This window comes from Herpailurus yagouaroundi, unplaced genomic scaffold, assembly GCF_014898765.1.
Source record: "Herpailurus yagouaroundi ecotype Mexico unplaced genomic scaffold, PumYag 162, whole genome shotgun sequence".
NCBI lineage: Eukaryota > Metazoa > Chordata > Mammalia > Carnivora > Felidae > Herpailurus > Herpailurus yagouaroundi.
In genome coordinates, this window is record NW_024412403.1 from 53,041,145 (window position 1) to 53,061,097 (window position 19,953).

The 19,953-nt window shown below is 36.4% G+C and overlaps 1 pseudogene; it reads left to right on the forward strand.

Moving 5' to 3' along the window:
• Window positions 1-340: 340 nt before the first annotated feature.
• Window positions 341-14,952, forward strand: LOC121036507 (ribosomal protein L18-like; annotated as a pseudogene).
• Window positions 14,953-19,953: the final 5,001 nt, after the last annotated feature.

The following is a 19,953-nucleotide window of genomic DNA, read 5'->3' on the forward strand; positions in this document are numbered from 1 at the left end:
CCATGTCTTCATAACACACTTTTAAGACAGGAATCAAGTAATAGGAAACAGACAAAGGTTGAGAAGGATGCTAACAGAATGCCATGTTACAAATGACTTGATCTCTTCTGGGGGATCCTGTGTTCCACCTCTGCATCATATGTATCTTATTTCTAAAAGTGTATTGTGTTCCTCAGTTTCAACATATACAATTGTTACGTCGACACTGGCTGTGCCTTGTCTCAGCATTATCTCTGCCTTGAGTATGTTTTCAGGAACAGACTTAGGACTTTAAAAAAAGGTCTTGCTCTGACTTAACCTGAAAGCAGCTGATGACGTTGAAAGGAGGGCAACAGGGCCTATGGATCTAAGAGAACACCAGAGGAAGAACAGGGCCAAGCAAGAAGTGAGGCTGACCAAGGACCCTGACCAGAACAATAAATTTGGTTGGGTGGAACTACCCAGGGAGCTGATAGACAAGAAGAGGTTAATCAAATCTAAAGATCACTGATAGCAGCTCACTGAAGATCAGATGAAGAAGGCTCTCCACCTCTCGTTTAACCAGCTTCCCAAATTCAGAAGTGTAAAGTGGTCTTTAACTTCAATTCAGAAAACCGGTATCCTAAAGAAACTGGATATTAGCAAACTTACATCATTCCATTACTGATAATAAATCAAAAGGATTGGGGGCAACAGTAGGGTTTTAAACAATCAATAGGTGACTTCATAGTTTGAGGCATCTTCTTTACAAAGATATATTGATTGACCAAGGCAGGCTTTCCGACCTCTCCAACACTCACAGTCTCATTTAATATCCTTTATGGTTTGATTTAGAACAGAAAGGTAGACACATTTGAAGAGGAAAAAAATCTTTTATAGGTAGAAAAGTTCTGATAGCTTCTACAAAAGAGATTAAAAAATAAAATCAGTGTGAAATTACTGGGCTTCCCTTCTTCCACTTTCACAGAAACATATGATATTGAAGTTTAACCCATCTGTAATATTTTCCTCCTACTTTGAACAGATAACATGTATATTACAGATGAGATGATAATGCAAATAACTAAGGTATTCTTAAAGACCAATTCTTCTTAGATTTAACATAATTTAAGTCATTTTTCCTTATGAATTCAGTATAAAATGGATGTTGGGGAATGCAAGATGTTGAAGAACATGAGTAAGTTAGAATAAGACTTCCAGATAATTGTAACCAACTTACTTTTTTGCCCTCACTTGTCCAAAACAACTACTTTGAGAACCAGTGGTATACAACCAGCAGTGCTCACACTAAGTCTTGAATATATTTGCCAATATCCCTCTTCTATGCTAGTATCAGCAATGTAGCTCAAACTGCCACAAGTATAAAAATAACTTTGTCCAACATGAAAGTAGCTTGATTTTATAATTCCCCTTCACTAAAACATAATTATTTCCACTATAAAAAAATTGCTACCAGTATAAAGTGTATAAAACATTAATATCTTTGTAATGAAGCAAATTCTTCTGGCTTCTTTGACTTTCTCAACCTCAAAGAACTAAATTAAACCTCAAGATTATCATTAATTTAATACCAAATCAAACTTTTATTTATAAAAACAAATGCTGAATGTGAGTGACACTTTCAGATGATCATAATCTGGTGACATGTGCTAAATCTTTCAGAATGCCCTGCACCCTTTCTTAGCTTTCATTTGTGCACAGAACAAATTATTAGATTCTAACATCTACATCTCAGCAGCAACCATATTTTCCTTAATGACCTCCTTCTGCTATTTTCAATACCTTATCAAAACTTTAGGATTTCCCTGACTTCTTTCAACATTTTCAGTGGTAAAGTCAGCATAAGCAATCAATGTAGACTTAACACAAATCTCTTGTCTTCCTGTGCAAACATCAAAAAGTATATACACCATATAACATAAATTTTGCTGCCAAGTCTGAGATGGTTTGACTTCTAGGAGTCTGTCTTATTTTCGTTTGTTCTAGTTTAGAGTAGTGGTTCTTACATATTAGCATATGTCAAAATTAGATGTAGAACCTGTTAAAACATAAATAGTTGGGCCTCAACTTTCTGACTGAGTATGCCTGGGATAAGACCCAAGTATTTCTTTCCTAACAAGTTTCCAGGTGACAGTGTTTCAGGTTAGGGGACCATCCTTTGAAAGCCAGTGACTTAGAGATCACAGAGTTTCATTGTATGATAACCTCTGCCATCCACTAGCTGCATTTGATCAAAAGATTCTTCTTTTTTTTTTTTTTTTTTAGAATTTTTGTTTTGTTTTGTTTTAACATTTATTTATTGTTGAGAGACAGAGAGACACAGAGCATGAGCAGGGGAGGGGCAGAAAGAGAAGGAGACACAGAATCCAAAGCAGGCTCCAGGCTCTTAACTGTCAGCACAGACCTCAACGCGGGGCTCGAATTCACGAACCACGAGATCATGACCTGAGCCGAAGTCAGACAGCTCAACCGACTGAGCCACCCAGGTGCCCCTGATCAAATGATTCTTAAGAAAAGTTCATAGTCATAACTGAAATTCCAATGTGAGAATTAAATTTCATCTATTTTTCAGTCTTCTTTCTACAGCCCTGCTGGAAGGATAGTAAAAAGTATTCAGCCCAATCATAAACAAAGACACATCAAGGATTTTAATATTTCAATCGAAGAAGAATCAATGAGTGCACAACATATTGGTTAAAGGTTAACAGTCAGAGGACAGCTATTATTACCTTTTGCAATAAAGAAATAGAAGTGCTAATAGCTTAAGGGACTTACCCAAAGTCATTTAAAAAATTTCAGGTGTATTTAGAAGAGGCCCTGATCAACATTCCTTGTTTCTTATTTGTTGTAATCACAGGATAATCTGCCTTCTCTTCCCTATTTCTTTGTTTTGATACTTAAAAGACAGTGTTTTGGAAATACTCCATTTTTAAATTATGATTTTAAAAAGAATTTAACACAGAAAATGAAAATGTTTTAAAGTGTTGGTTGGCCATGCATATTATTAGAAATAGATAATAAATGAAGTTGTTGTGATAAAATACTTGCTTGCATCAGATGTACAAATACAAAGGGCTTAAAATAAACAAAACAAGGAGAACAAATTCATCTTCACCAAGTAGGATTCACCAGGCAAATGAGCAAGGCTACAAAGGCCTCACCTCTCACTCCCAACCATGCCTCCAAGGAGCATTTGTGAAAGTCAGGCCACCTCTCAGGACGTAAGTATCCTCCTCTGTAACAGGGATAATACTGAACTATGCAAGTATCAAATTCATTCGAGCCCTAAGTTTATAGTTCACGTAACAGTCTAGCTAGGAAAAACTTATTTCTTTTGTTTTCTTCTCTTTAAATTAGGGGTGGCAATTAGTCCCAAATAAATAGCAAATTTTAAAAACTGTATTGCTCTGAGCAAGTACATTAAAAACAGACTCACCTCTTCAGTGAAATGATTGGTCCCAAAGTGAATCTTATAATAAAAACCAAATACATATATCCTGTTAAAGTTATTGCGCACTGTAAGAATGATAAAGAATAGATGTATCATAATTTTTAAAACCCTGCATAAGTTGTTATTATTGTTGTTTGTTAACATTTATGGGTAATTTTTTTTCCTGGTAAGCTGTCAAACGCTATTTTAAAATATTGTCTTGTTTTTTCTCCTGTCTCTGTCTCCCACACACATGTGCTTTTTGTTTCCTCCATTATGTCAACTTCAAAATAATTATGCAAAAATATCTAAACTGAAATTATAGTCAAGGTCTGCTTACAACCCCAGAAAATACTCCAATTGCTAAATTTAGATATCCAGGTAACTTCAGTAAAGGGTGCTCACCAGGAACCAAGTTGCTTAAATATTTATTAGGGATGTAACGTCACCATTATATAAATATAAGCATTGCCTCAAAGCAATATATCTTAAATATGTTTCATGAAAACCATTAAGCTATTTTATCATCTAAACAGATACATGAACATTCTGTTTAATTTTTCTTTCAAAATAGCTTATCTCTTTGTGGACTCTAAGGCCAGAAATAATTACTAATGTGTCTCACATAAAAAGGCTTTTCAAATATAAATATTAGTCATAGACCTTTTTATTACAAGATGTTAAAATATGCAAAATAGATGACTTCAAAATCCACACTGACCACCACTGATTTGTACTATGTCAATTCATGTTGGCCAACATCGTTATGCTGAAAGCAGTAAACCTGGTCATAGAATTCACCCTGCCATTATGACTAGGGAAAAAACAAAACTCTCCATCCTAGAAAAATCTCTCTCAACTTAGCATTAGATTTGCTATTATGAACATTTTTAGAAAGCTACGCTTAACAAGTATTTTGAATGACCGTTGACAGTAAGCCAAACACGCTAGCAACTTGAAAGTCACATTGGTGGCTATCACCCCGATGTAGAAAAGAATTTAATTGAAGATTGCATCATTCTTAATGCATTAAGATCCAAATATAGTATTGATTTACTTTTACAGGTGAATGATGGATATTTCCAGAAATTATTTATATCATCATCCCAGATTTTCATCATTTCTTTATGGATTCCATATTTAGCAATTATTATGCCAGTGACGAAGACAAGTTTCAGCCCTTTTTTCCACTCCTCACTGAATGAATCTTGTGAGGCAGGTTTGTCTCTCTTTCTTTGTGATCCCTCCAGGTCAATCATAAGAGAGGTGCATGTTCTCACTGGCAAAGAATGTAACAGGCAGGGCCTCCGTCTGCTGCCCTCCCCAGAGTATGTGCAACATGTTCAAATGTTCTCACAGTTCATTGAAGTGCAGCCCACTTCCTTCAGAATTTTTCCGAATTATTTCTCCAAAACGCATTGAAAAATTGGAAGAAAATACATGAAGATGGAACATGTGGTTTCCCTTGTTTATAGATCATAAAAGGTTTTTATTTTTTAAGACTCTAGTCACATTAGTTTTTAATTATTTTTAGGATAAACATTTTAAAGTACCATGAAGAATGATCTCTGGAAGGATCAGTAGAAGCAAGGGACTAAATCCTTATTCTCTTATATCCGTGCAGAATATATGTCTGCCATGACTTTTCAGAGGTCAGCAGAAACCCTGGTCAGGCAAGAAGTAAGTGTGTGCTAAGGGAAGCAAGTTTAAGAACAGAGAAATATGAAGAAATGGACACAGAAATGTAAGACAGAGAAGGAAAAGAAAGCAGAAAAGGTGATACTCTCAAAAATATTCATGATGTCCTGGATATTAAATTTAGTCACCAATTTAGGTATTAACACAAATATAAAGGTGATGATACTGGACACGAAGTGAATGGTTAAAATTACGACTTCATGATATGAAACAAGGGAACATTACAACCACTATTTAATAAAAGTATTGTTTGTTTATTTGTTTGTTTGTTTGTTCTCAGAGTCCAGCAACTTTCACTTTTCTTAGCTTTTCAATATATTTTAAAATTATGAAATGGGATGAAAAGAGCCACTAAATTTCTGATCTCCTTCAGTTTGGTTGTGTGCTAATGAATGTTACATAAGAAAAATTTTTTATCACACAAAAAACTTTATCTACATAAAATATATTATTAGAAATTCTATTTTTTTAACGTAGGACTTATTCTAACTTTTGTTAAATGCTCTGATACACAGTGCCCCCCAATGATGAAGATGTGCTAAAGACAGACATTTATTTATTCAATTTCTAAAGTTATCAGAACTCATAAACAAAATCAGCCATGGCTTATTATTAAAATTCCATGAGCTACATATTCAAGATATGTCACAAACTACTAGATCGTGGTCGTATTTCTTGTCATCCATCATTCCAGAAAGTGAAGTAAGAAGGTTCCTGCTAAATTAAAATCCAAAGAGATTTTGGAATTTTTGTGTAAATATGTTGTCCCCATAAGTACAAAAATAAAATCATAAACGTGTGCTTTGGGAATTAAGCTTTTAGAGTAACTACACAAAACTTGTTCCAGAAGATAACAGGTTCTAATAGCTATATTAAAGTTAAGCCTAAATATGTCCACATGATGCTTATCCTTATACAGCCTTAGAATGAGTACAAAGACTGCACAAAGAAAACTGTCTTTTGATTTCAACCCACAACCAGCTTGGCGATAATATCCAAAGCAAAGAAGGATTAGATTTAAACAAAGTTGTTATTCTTATCTCAAATTTGCTACTTGACTGAAAACCTATGGAAGGAAACAACTCTATCTAAATCACCACTCCACTTGTAGCTACTGGCAAGGTGCTCAATAAATGTTTTCTAGTATATTCACTCATTTTAATTGAAATCATACTTAATAAATATTGGCTCTATGATAGGTAATAGTGATACCAAAAAAGGCAAAATATGGATCTCAGCATAATTTTAGTTATTTTGGCCTCCATTTCCATATCTGAATAAAAAAGATACTGGACTGAGTTATTTTTAATGTTCTTCCCCACCTTTAAATGTTATGATTCTACTACCCTAATTATTAATTATTTAGCTGTTAAAAATTCAAGGCCACATTATTATCAGCTTTGAATGATCTCTGTTAATGGTAAAAAGTAGTACAGGGTAGTGGTTTAAAAGCATGGAAATTGAGGTCAGACAGCCTTGAATTTAATCAAGAGAGAGTAATCACACAGTAATTTAAAAAGGGGAAATTTAATATAATGAACTATTAACTACAATGAGGGATTGGAATAAGAAGATATTGGCTAGTAAAAAGTAAAGAGACCTCTAAAAATTATAGGAACAACAGGTATAAGGAGCAATGACTACCCCTATTGCTGAGAGAGAACACTATCCCCCATCCCCCAGGGCTGAGATACAGACCTCATAGTAGAGGGTGTAGCTGTGACCCACTGAATGGCACAGAATTTGCTGTGATGCTTAGCTGGCAGAAATTGCTGGAAACGAGCTCTAAAACGTGGGTGAAAGCTATTCACAGAGAGGTGCCTCTCACTACCAAACCACCCAAGTGGTAGCCTTTGTCTACTAGGTGCTGCTGGCTGCCACGACCTGCAGGAGCCCAATGCTGAAGACTCTACCCACCACACGGAAGTTGGCTGCTGGAGGTGCAACTGCCCACCAGAGGAATTTCAGAAGCTGAGCAGTAAAGAAGCTATCCATGCCATGGGATCAAACACTCCAAAACCAGAAAACAAAACCATTTCTACCTACATTTTCTCTCCATCGCTCTTTAGCCACAAAACTTAACATTGTGTCAGTTGGCAAAAGGCCCAGATCCATTTTCACAGAGCAGGCAAAAAGGTCAATTAGAGCTGATAGGCAATAGATAGACAAAGGAGTACAGCCCACTCCTTTGACTCTGGACTTCCTTGCCCCTGGCTTTAGCTTCCATACAGCAACAAAACAACCTCATATAGCAAAACAACTTTATGTAACAATGTACCATTATCCTTCTTAAAAGAGAAGATTTTATCTTTTCCCCCAAATGAGAAATAGTCTGACAAGTCATTGCATCCATTACTAGCTATATTAATTGTTCCTCAAATTCAGTAACAGTCCCACTGTTACCTGAAGTCAAAATTGTAAATGTAACCACCAATAGCAGGTGTCTAATTAACATAAAGAGAAAGCAAGAGTCGAAAAAAGTGGTTAGCATACAAACGAACACACACACTCACGTACACCTGTCCAAAAAATCTTGTGAAGCTTCTATAGTCCTCATTTCTGTAACTGGTCATTTTAATTAATTAATGCCTTTAATTAATATCTTTGGCTTCCTTCTTCCATTACCCATTGGTCATTACCTCTACCATCAGCCAGAACCTCAATTAGCCAGGGTTTGAGCGACTCAAATCTTCACTGCCAAAGAGTCTGAGTCGTCAATTGTCCCATTCTTACCTCTCGTAAGTTGCTCGACCTTTCCAAACTCTTGTTACTTCCTTCATAAAATGGCAACAGAGGTACTAGTTCTCACTTCAAAACTTTCTGATGAGGACTAAACAAGTTAATACATAAGGAATTCTTCGTACATAGTAGGAATTATTATGAAAGTCTTTGTTATATATATCAATTCTTCCTCTTTTAATAAAAGTATTAGGGCACACATTAGAAGAGTTGTATGTGCGGCAATATTTTCCTTTGGACTTCCAAAATAATTTTAAAGAATTACATTTACAGATACTTTCATCATGGTTCCTATTTTTCAGTATGATCTGAAAACTGTAGGGTAAATGTTGTATCTCTGAAACGTGAAATCTTTCCAGGTTAAGATGGAGCACAATTTCACTTTTTCTTTATGTATATCTATGGTATTCAAATTTGTTACTACAAGTATGTATGATTTTTGTCCTAGCCCTGTGCCTGCAAATTTCCAAAATGTAATACCTGGAGGAAATCACTTAACCTACCTGGAGTTATTTTCTAATCTACAAAATAAGGGATGTAGAATAGATGTCTTCTAAATTTCTTCCATCTTTAACATATATGATTCTATTTTACAACTTCAGAGCTCTGTTCAGGTATACTTCACATATAGTGAACAAATGAAACTTTAGTTTATGCAAAGTTTATGTGAAGTCCACTCTTTGGACTAAGATAATATCAGTTCAAATGCTACCATTTACCAGATGTATAAGTTTGAGTGATTGTAGCTATGCTATGTTTTCAGATTAAAGTCTGCATTGATTCTAAGACATATTATCATTATGTTATCATCCATGAAGAAAGAAAAATAAACAAAAGAAGGGATGGGGCACCTGGGTGGCTCAGTCACTTAAGCGTCCAACTCTTGGTTTCTGCTCAGGTCATGATCTCATGGTACGTGGGTTTAAGCCCCAAGTCAGGCTCCGTGTGGACAATGTGAAGCCTGCTCGGGATTCTCTCTCTACCTCTCTCTGCCCTTCTTCTGCTCGCTCTTTCTGTCTCTCAAAAATTAAATTTAAAAATTTTTAAATTAAATAAAGGAAGGGAAAGAGGAAGGAGAGGAGGGATGAAAGAAAGAAAGGAGGAAGACAGGGAGAGTTTCCAATTAAATTACTAGTAGATGTGTTCCAATATCAGAGATGGATATCCCAATGTATGTGTTTGTGGTGGAAGGGTGGGGTTAATTTTTAAATTAGTAAAATAAGGCATTACTGTTATTATTTTCTGCACATATACCACTCTGGTTGAAAAAGCAACAATCATTTTTCAATTCTCAATTCCAACAATTAAAATATTAAATCAATACTGTACAATGTGGGAAATGTGTGTCCTTTCCAGAAGGGTAGGGTCAGTGTGTTCTATGATGAATCAATTATTGAAAGATAGGCTGTTGGCTGATTGAAATACAGTAGTGAGGTAAAAGAGAATCCCTGTTCATATAGCAGCAGATAGCCTGGAAAGGGGGGGAAAAAAAAAGTATTCATGTAATTTGGTGAAGACAGAGTAAAGATAGGAAGTATTTGCAAAATAAAAATGGAGGACAAAACTGCACTTTTTTCTCTTAAAATAGAATATTAAATCTTAAAAATGTGGACATTTTTAAGGACCTATTCTGGAAAATTTTACATGTGCAGAATGTAAAAAAGTATCTTACATTGAATCAATGCAAAGCAAATGATTCAGTGACTAGAGCAAGGTGCTTCTAGGATTAGAATAAGAAGCCTAAAGCATTAGAAAGAAAGAAGCACTTAAAAAGAAAGTTAAAACATCGATCCTCTCCAAAGAAAGAAGCATGATAATGAAAGTTAAAACATCCATTTCCAATATACCCATTGATTTATGAATCTACTGTCTTCAAGAATCTAGGGTTTTGATTCTTGAATCAGACAAATAAAATATATGAAAGAAAATAGATTTGCTAGTCCAAACACAAAGAGGGGTGGGAGGTGATTCCATAGAACAAGCTTCTAATCTGGAAACAAAAATGATTTGCTTTAAGTCATCTCACTCAAGAACAAGCAAACATTCTTTAACTAGATAATAGTGGTCATGGTAACACTGGGCTAGCAACAGAGCCAGAAGGCATTTAGTAATCTTTTATTTACTCAAAAGTATACCTTGTATGTCTAAGGCGGAAAAATAATGTATTCATTTTTCTTCTATCTTGTATAACTTGTTTTGTTTTCATTTAAAGCTATTATAGGATAGGCATTTTGATCAGTGCTTTTCACAATGAAGCAAGTCATTGATAACATGTAAGTGATAAATAGATTAATGAGACTTCTAAAGGTAATTCTGCCAACTCTTTTCCCTACAGAGTTTCATAGGCAGAGGGATGTCAGCATGAAATTGTACGGACTTCTATAGAAAGGAATTCTCCATTTCAAGTAGTCTATTGGTATTTATACATGTAGGCAAATGCTTTACTTGTGTTCCATGAAAATTGGAAACAAAATATGCAATATACTCTGTCTTCTGGTCCCATGGAGACCAACCTCTTAAGGAAACACTGTTAGGTATGAAGTTTTGGATTTCATTGGTGACCTTGTAACAATATATATTATTTAGCACTATTTTTCCAACATTTCATTTTGAAAGAAGAAAAAAATTAAGACTATATATGCTATATAATGTAGTTAAATGAAAATAAACATCTTTTTTTTTTTTTTTTTTTTTTTTACCTCAGAAGATAACTTGACCTATAATGGCTACCGTGTTATTTTTTCTTCTATTCTTCTTTCTTTGCATCTCTATGCCTGATAAATTTTCAATGCCTAACCTTTCTGGACTCTTGTTTCCCCTCTATCTACATGTTTAATATTGACTAAACACTTAAAATTTGTTGTTGATTAAAAAGGAAAATAGGGGGATAGAATGCCTTATTTGCATAACTAATAATGCATAAGAATTACACAAATATTATCTAACATATGCTTATTATCTTACAACAAAATTATATTATAAAGGAAATAAAACTTCAGAGGGTGAAGAAAAAGAGGTATTTCTGAATAGATATTGTGGGAGAGTAACCTCAGGAGCACAGATTCAATTAATGTACTCCCCTAAGTTAGAAAATACAGAGCTAGAATTTGGAATGTGAGTGATGAGAGTTATAATCCTTTGTTAATAATGATCTTATCCATAGAAAAAGAAGTGAGGCCTATAAGATAAAATAATAACAATACATTTCTAGTACTGAGTACAGTAAAAGCAAAAGCAGAAAGATATAATTCTAGAATAAACCAATCTTAACAAATGCCAATTTATGAAGAGTAGATACATGAAAACACCCAGGGAGAGAATTTATACAATTCCAAATTTCCATTCCCACTATAGTATTTTGGTATCCAATCTGCCCACAGAAGGATCTTTCAGTACCTTGATTTTTACTTACAAAGAAACCTACTTAGGGGCTCTTGGGTGGCTCAGTCGGTTGAGTGTCTGACTTGATTTCAGCTCAGGTCATGATCCCAGGGTTGTGAGATCAAGTCCTATGCCAGACTCCATGTTCAGTGTGGAGCCTGCTTGAGACTCTCTCTCTCTCCCTCTGCCCCTCTCCTCCACTCGTTCTCTCTCTCTCCAATAAAGGAAAATGAAAACAAAAGAAAGAAACATACTTAGAATTTTCTGGTTAAACTTTGTGAATCTAACATATACATTTATTTCTGATCCATCTAAACTCAAAAAAATATATAGTAATTAAAAAAGGGTGGGCTCACAAAGTGTAAAATGAAAGAAAGAAAGAAAGAAAGAAAGAAAGAGAAAAAGGAAGGAAGGAAGGAAAAACAAAGAAAGGAGGGAGCAGGGAATGAAGGAAGGAAAGAAGGAAGAAAAGAGAGAGAAAGAGAAAGGAAGGAAGAAAGAAACTGGAGCACTGTAGAAAAGAGACATTAAATAATTTTGGAAACTGGAAGCCAACTAGGCAGTTATTACTAATTTAGGAGACCTGAATGGAGATGTTTATGTGTGTGTGAGAGAAGAGGGATTAACAGCAAGAATGTAGCTGTTTCACACCACAGGAGCCTGAAGAATTGAAGGGATCAGTTACTTCAGTGAAGATGCAAGGCAGAGCAGAATGCAAGATAAGTGGCTAAGTCTTTAAAAAGAGCTGCTATATTTTCTTGTATCCCAAGCAGCCAAGTAATTATCTCTCTCCTACCTCTGCTAAAGATAAAGGGTTTAGTCTCTGGAAAAGCTGAACAATGGAGGATCTTATCTAAGGATATAAAGCATAGGTGAGGGAAGAGGTAAGTAATGTACTAAAAATAGAATTTGAGTGGTAACTTATTTACTAAACACTGAGTCCACCAGTCCCTTGACTATCCTGGTACCTGTAATACTAACATCCATATCTAAATCCCCCAAACAGGAAAAAGAAGGAAAAACTAGATTAAAAAAAAAAAAAAAATCCTGGCGTGCCTGGGTGGCTCAGTCAGTTGAGCGTCCAGTTTGACCTCAGGTCATGATCTCGCAGTCTGTGGGTTCGAGCCCCACGTTGGGCTCTGTGCTGACAGCTCAGAGCCTGGAGCCTGCTTTGGATTGTGTCTCCTTCTCTCTCTGCCCCTCCCCTGTTCATGCTCTATCTCTTTATCTCTCTGTCTCTCAACAATAAATAAATGTTAAAAAAAAAATTTTTTTTTTTAAATCCTACCCATACCAACAATGGGAGAGCCCCTCAAACAAAACAAAAAGCCTGAATTCTCCCCTGGGTAAAATTCATCAGTAAACCAGCCCCACCTGAGAAAACGGGGCTCCAATAAAGTTCTTAGTGCCTCATTCTTTTTTTTTTTTTTTTTTTTTTTGATTTATTTTTGAGAGAGAGAGGGAGTGCAAGCGAGAGAGGGACAGAGAAAGAGGGAGACACAGACTCTGAAGCAGGCTCCCGGGTCTGAGCTGTCAGCACAGAGCCTGAAACAGAGCTTGAACTCAGGAACTGGGAGATCATGACCTGAGCCGAAGTCAGACACTCAACCCACTGAGCCACCCAGGCTCCCCTATTGCCTCATTCTTAATATAAATGAGAGGCCAAGGACCACAAGCCAGTTGTAGAGTCTCCAGTATAAAACATGAAAATTAAAACATACAGAAAAACAACAACAGAGACCAGTGAATTTAAGGAACAAAAGTTTTAAAATCTTTTATTGTCCTTAAAGAAATGAGAGAAACATTTACCTATGGCCCCAAATCAGAATGCTACCATAAAAGGGGGTTATTTCAGATAACAAGAAGAAAAAAAGTCGTAACAAATTAAAATATAGTAAATTAAAAATAAAATAAATATTGAAAAATAAAGTTGAGGATATTTCTCAGAAAATAAAACAAAAAAAGAGCAAAGAAAAATAGGAGAGAAAATATGAGAAAAAAAAAAAGATTGATTCAGTAAATCCGACATTTATATAATAAGAGTTCTAGATAAAGAAAGCAGAGAAAATGAGAGGGAAAATTATCAAAAAAAATAAATTAAAACAAGAAAAATCCCCCTAATTTAACTGGTATACATGGATCTCCACATTGAAAAGAGCTTAAAGTACCCAACAGAAATGAATTGAAAAACAAAATAACTCACACCAAAGCCTATCACTGCAAAATTTCATCATCTGAATAGTGAGGGAAGATCCTGAAAATTTGCAGGTAAAAGGGAAACAAAATTCACAGGCATAGGTCTGGGCATAAAAGTACCATCAGCCTTCTCAGTAGCAATGCTGAAAGTAATAAAACAAATGTAAAAATGCTTTTAAAATCCTGAGTCTTGATTTGCTACCTAAAAATTTAAGTCTAGGGGCACCTTAGTGGCTCAGTCAAACGACCGACTCTTGATCTCTGTTTAGGTCATGATGTCACAGTTGGTGAGATAGAGCCCCAAGTTGGGTTCTGCGCTGACTGCACAGAGCCTGCTTGGGATTCTCTATCTCTCTCTCTCTCTCTCTCTCTCTCTCTCTCTTTTCCCCCTTCTGCTTGTGTTCTCTCGCTTTCTCTCTCAAAATAAATAAACATTTAAAAAAAAAAATAAAATAAAAATTTAAGTCTAAACTATCAACTATGAGAATATAAAAAAAATTCTAATATAGGTGTTCTCAAAAACTTTTCTCCTTCCATATAATTACTGAAAGTCGCTGGGGAATGGTCTCCAGCAAAACAAGGGAGTAAATAAACAAGGAAAGTGCGATATATCGCCAAGCTCTAGAGCAGCCACAGTTCCTAGTTCCAAAGAAGATGAGGAGCCTGGATGATTAATTGATGAAGAGTTTATCCAGAAGGTACAGTTAATGTAGAGTATCATTGGAGGGGCTACAACACAAGTCATTCCACAGCACTGTCACCAGAGAAATGTAACATTTTACACCTCCTGAGCTGTGCTGAGGTTGGGGTGTGGGAGAGGTGCCATCATCAGAGTTGGCATCCTACACAACAAGGGCCAAAAGGTTAAGGTTAAGAGCCCGACAGCCAGGACACCGACCCACGGCTGTTGGTCAGGCTGTACAGTTTTCTTCCCAAACAAACCAACTCCACCTTCAACCAAGTTGTGCTGAAGAGGTGGTTCATGAGTCGCACCAAACCAGCTGCTTCTGTCCCTTTCCTGGATGATCTGGAGGATGAAGCATCCTGACCAGGAAGACAAAAAAAGCTGTGGGTGCAGGAACTGTAACGAGTGACCTCAGTGTACAGGAGGTACCCAAACTGAAAAGAGTGCATGCTGCACCGTAAGCAGCTATGTGCGGAAACTTCATCCTCAAGGTGGGGGCAAGATCCTCACCTTCAACCGGCTGGCCCTGGACTCCCCCAACCGCTATGGCACTGTCCTGCTCTCTGCTCCTCTGAAAGGTGAGACGTGTACAGGCATTCTTACAAGGCCGGAGGAACCCTGTGCAGCCACACTACACCCTACGTGCACTCCAAGGGCCAGAAGTTTGAGCTCACCAGTGTTCAATGGGCTCACCGTGGTTACAAAAACTACCCCTTTGTTATTTAAAAGATTTTGGATGCAAAAAGTTAATTAATTAAAAATTTGAAAATGGATTAATCAGTCCTTTTTATTTTGCACACAAAGCCACCAGAGATCTTACCTGCGGACACCTCGGGAATTGCAATGTAGATATACATGGCTCCAGACACTTGGTGGGAAACAAACGTGAGAAAAACTATTAGGGAGAAACACTTATTTACAAACTGGAGTTTCTGGTAGGGCTCCACATGGTCAAGCATGGCTTCGGTAGTGGTACTAAGAAAGCAGCAGGAACATCACAGGGATGGGAGAGGGCAATTAGGTACCAGAGGTCCCTGCAGGTATTGGCTGGGGACCTTGAGCTGTCCCTACCCACACCAAGAATCCCACCTTACAAACACTGTTACCTCTGCTGCCTTCAGAAAGAGCACTCCCTGGCCCCTCTTTGACACATCATGAGCCAAGTTACTGTCATGAACATATTTTTTTTTTAAGTTTATTTATTTTGAGAGAGAGAGGAAGAGTGAGCAAGGGAAGGGGCAGAGAGAGAGGAGAGAGCAAAAATCCCAAGCAGGCTCTGCACCACCAGCATGGAGCCCAATGTACGGTTTAAACCCACGAACGGTGAGATCATGACCTGAGCTGAAGTCGGACGCTTAACGGACTGATCCACCCAGGCGCCCCTGCCATGAACACATCTGACTGAGCCATCCTAGCTCACACATTTGTGTCCTGGATAAAAGAATGTCAGTGAAAATGAGAATCTAGCCTTTTCAGCTACTGTACAGTAAGTCAATCATTACTTTCTTGCATTGTCCATAAGAATGAGGATTTCCTCTATCACAGAAAATGCTTCAGATGCTAGGCGTGCAAAACCAACAACAAATGTCCTTTGTAAACGAAGTCCATGAAGTAATGGATCCAGCACAGGAGAGAGGTGAAGAGAATTTTCTGGAAAACAACAAGAAGGGTGAGGATGATGGACATATGTCCAACCTTAGAGAAAAACCAGGCAAACTGAAGCAGATGAGGTAAGACTTGAATCTGGCAGGAATTTTCCAAAATTCCTATGACAATAAAGAGCTTATTTGGCAAGTTTGACTTCGTGGAAACTAGGACTGAGAAGTGAAGATGATGGGAATAATTTAGGCCAAGACTGTAAGAAAACTAAATTAACAAAATAATAAAGGGCAATTAACTCCACAAAACACCAGCCAAAAAGTTGTACAAGAAAGGAAATTTAGCAGAAAGTCTCAGCTTGGTTCTGAATTAAACAGTATATGCATAACTATGATAGTTAAAAACTCTGAATACAGATTTCAATTTACATGTTGAAAACTGGGTTTGTTTGATGGGAAGAGTAGACATGTATCTGTGAGAGGGACATCAGAGTATGAGAGGGATTTAAAAGAGCTAAATCTGGGGTGCCTGGGTGGCGCAGTCGGTTAAGCGTGACTTCAGCCAATCACGATCTCACGGTCCGTGAGTTCGAGTCCCGAGTGGCGCTCTGGGCTGATGGCTCGGAGCCTGGAGCCTGTTTCCGATTCTGTGTCTCCCTCTCTCTCTGCCCCTCGCCCCTTCATGCTCTGTCTCTCTCTGTCCCAAAATAAATAAACGTTAAAAAAAAAAAATTAAAAAAAAAATAAAAGAGCTAAATCTTCAGTTTGTATAGAAGGAATACGCAGTACACAATATCTAAAACTTAGAAAGATATCCAAAATAAGTTATTTTGGAACCGGGCTAACCACCAGAGAAGACACTTGATGGCATCCACTTGGGGAGCAGAGAACCGTGGGGGGAAGGGACAGACAGGAGACTGCAGTTTAACACCTTCTATTATTGCCTTTTGATTTACTTTTAATTGATTTTTGATTTTTAAAGCATTTCTAAGAATTACTTTGAGAGAACGGCACACTTAATCTGTAAAAAATTAAAAATCTGTAACTATGGAGAGTGTAGTACTTACTGCTGATGACATTACAAATTACATTATTTAAAAAACTATATGTCAAAACATAGCAAAAACTATAAAGATTTTTATATGCTTTGATTCAGTAATTTCATTCATGATAATTTATCATAAGGAAACAATTCAAAATAGCAAAATACTGTTCATTATAGTGTTATCTATAATAGCAACAAATATAAAATATATGTCCAAGAAGAAAGGATTTATAAATTATGGTAAGCTTAAGGACATAAAGGATTTGTAATTAAAATTTGTAATTATAAGTGCCATGTAGAAACATAGGAAATTGTGTGTGATATATAGCCAAATTAAAAATCATATGTACAATGCAATGGCTACTACTTAAAACTATGTTGCACATGGGGAAAGAACAGAAAGGATAAGTAAAGCAAGACTAAAAAGCAAAATTAAAATAAAGTAGATATGCAAATTAAAAAAAAAAAAAACAGATTGTTTAGCCACCAAAGACAATGTGCAAACTGGGCAGTGTTTGCAATACTTTAGGGAAAAAAAGCTGTCATCCATATGTGAGTTTTTCCCACGTGACAAAACACCCCAAAATTTAGCAATTTAAGACAAGAAAAAATTAGCTCATGGTTCTGAGATTGTTATTTTGGGGGTTTTGGTTCTTTTGCTTTTTGCTGGGTTCATTCATGTTGCCGAGTCTAAGACAGGCTAAGCAATGATGGCTCATCTCTGCTGCATATGGACTTTCATTCTCCAACAAGGTCTTCAAGACTGGTCCACGTGGTAGCTAAGTAGGATTCAAAGAAACTGAGAGAAGCATGCAAAATCTTTCGAGGCCTCAACTTGGAACTGGTACAAGGTCACTTCTGCTGCATTCTATTGACCAAAACAGGTCCCAAGCCTAACCTTCATACAAACCAAGTGGGGAAATGGATGCTAACTTTAGAGAAGGAGAGAAACATGTCCATTTAGAAATGGACACAACCGTTGCAACCAACCATAACTCTTAATACATGAAAAAGGTTTTTTTTAAAGAGAGAAAACAAAAAGTCAACAACTTTCCATAAAAATAGCTTGACGATATGATCGTATAGCTCACTGAAAAGTAAACAGAAAACCCATTAAACATGAAAAACTAATGTCATAATAAGATAAATCCAAATCAAACTATATGGGGATACCATCATTTTGTTTATCAGTGTAGTAAAATTCCAAAAGGCCAAGAATATACTCTGTTGGTGAAGCTGTGGAGAAAAGAGCATTTCCATACATTATAGGTGAAAATGCAGAATAGTGGAAAAGAATTTGCCACAATACAGCCAAGTTGAATATGCATTTATTCTTTGACCCAGAAATCTCACTTCTAAGAATCTATCCCAAAAATACAATGGCAGGGGTGCCTGGGTGGCTCAGCCAGTTGAGTGTCTGGCTCTTGATTTAAGTTCACGTCATAATCTCACGGTTTGTGAGATGGAGCCCCATGTCAGGCTCTGTGCTGAGTGTGGAGCCTGCTTGGGATTCTCTCTCTTCTCTCTCTATCCCTCCCCCTGCTCTGCCTCTCTCTCTCTTTCTGTCTCTCTCAATAAATAAATAAACATTTAAGAAAAATATAATGGCAAAAATATGGGCAAAATTATGCACAAGGCTATTTATTAAAGCACAATTTGTAACAACTAAAGATCGGAAGCAAACACATGGTAATTAATAGGGAACTAGCTGAATAAATGATAGTAAATCCACATAATGGAATATAATGCAACTGTTAAAAAAGAGAGAGAGAGAATGCTATAGGCAGTTATAATCTCCAGGATTTAATGTTAAGTGGGAAAAAAAGTCATGCTAACATGTATCTAACAAGTCATATGAATATATATTTGTTTAGTTTCAAAAGAGAATGAGAGGATAAATCATACAATTAGTAAAATCTTTGTCTATGAAGGAGAGAGGAACATGGTTGGGGAACCCATGATAGAAGTTAGACTTCCCTTGAATATACTTGCTTTGTAGATGTATTTTGAACCCATTAAATATTATATAATTATAAGGTAAAAATATATTAAAATAAAAAAACTGCAATCCTCAAAATTCAGAAGTAAAACCAAACTTACCATATATTTACTTAGTTTCTGACTTACCTAACAAAGAAAAATAATTTCAATTAATGAAAAACAGAGATCTACCTGCCCTTCCTGAGTGGAATTACCTTAAAAGAGTAATCTTTTAAAAGGGAATCTTTACTTTTTTAGCAAAAAGAGCTGCAGATAAAACAAGCAAACAAACACTTATATATATAAATGGTTAAAGCAACTATTTATAAATGTTAAATACATAAAAAGGAAACACAAAATTAAGAAATCAATGCAGTTAATTAGAATTCCATAATGAAATCTTATTATAAACTCACGATTTACTTTCTCTTAGAAAATGATATTTGGGGCACCTGGGTGGCTCAGTCAGTTAAGCATCTGACTCTTCAGCTCAGGTCATGATCTCACCAGTTCAAGCCCCTCATTGGGCTCTGCACTAACAGTACAGAACCTACTTGGGATTCTCTCCCTCCTTCTCTCTCTGCCCCTCCCCCAGTCTCTCTCTCTCTCAAAATAAGTAAACTGAAAAAAAATGATATTCATAAGCTTGTCAACTAAAAACAGAGAAAGGCTAAGAAACAACAAGCAACCACTGGTTAAAACCAATAAGCAAACAGAAAAAACCCTAGCTTGCTTTCCTTCTTTTCTTTCTCTTTTTTCTTTTTTTATTTTTGTCAATCACAAAATACCTTTTTGTGATTTGAAGCAATGGTTAGTTCCAGGTTTGGCAAAGGACATGTTAAAGATGATCCTGGTCATCAGTTCATACCTGATAGCTAAGAACCTATCAAAGACAACTTTGATAAGATTATTTTGGGGATGATTCCCAAAAAACGGGGTTATATATATCCAATGGATGGAGGGGCAAACTTGATAAGATCTGAGACAAAGATGGACAATGTGTGTGTCAACAAAGATGAAAACTTCAGTGGATTGATGATAATCAAACAGGTTAAAAATTCACAGTTCAGGGGCTCTTGGATGGCTCAGTGGGTTAAGCATCCGACTCTTGATTTCAGCTCAGGTCATGATCTAGAGCCCCTCATGGGGTTTGGTGCTGACAATGAGGAACCTACTTGAGACTTTCTGTCTCCTTCTCCCTCTGGCCCTCCCCCCACCCAAT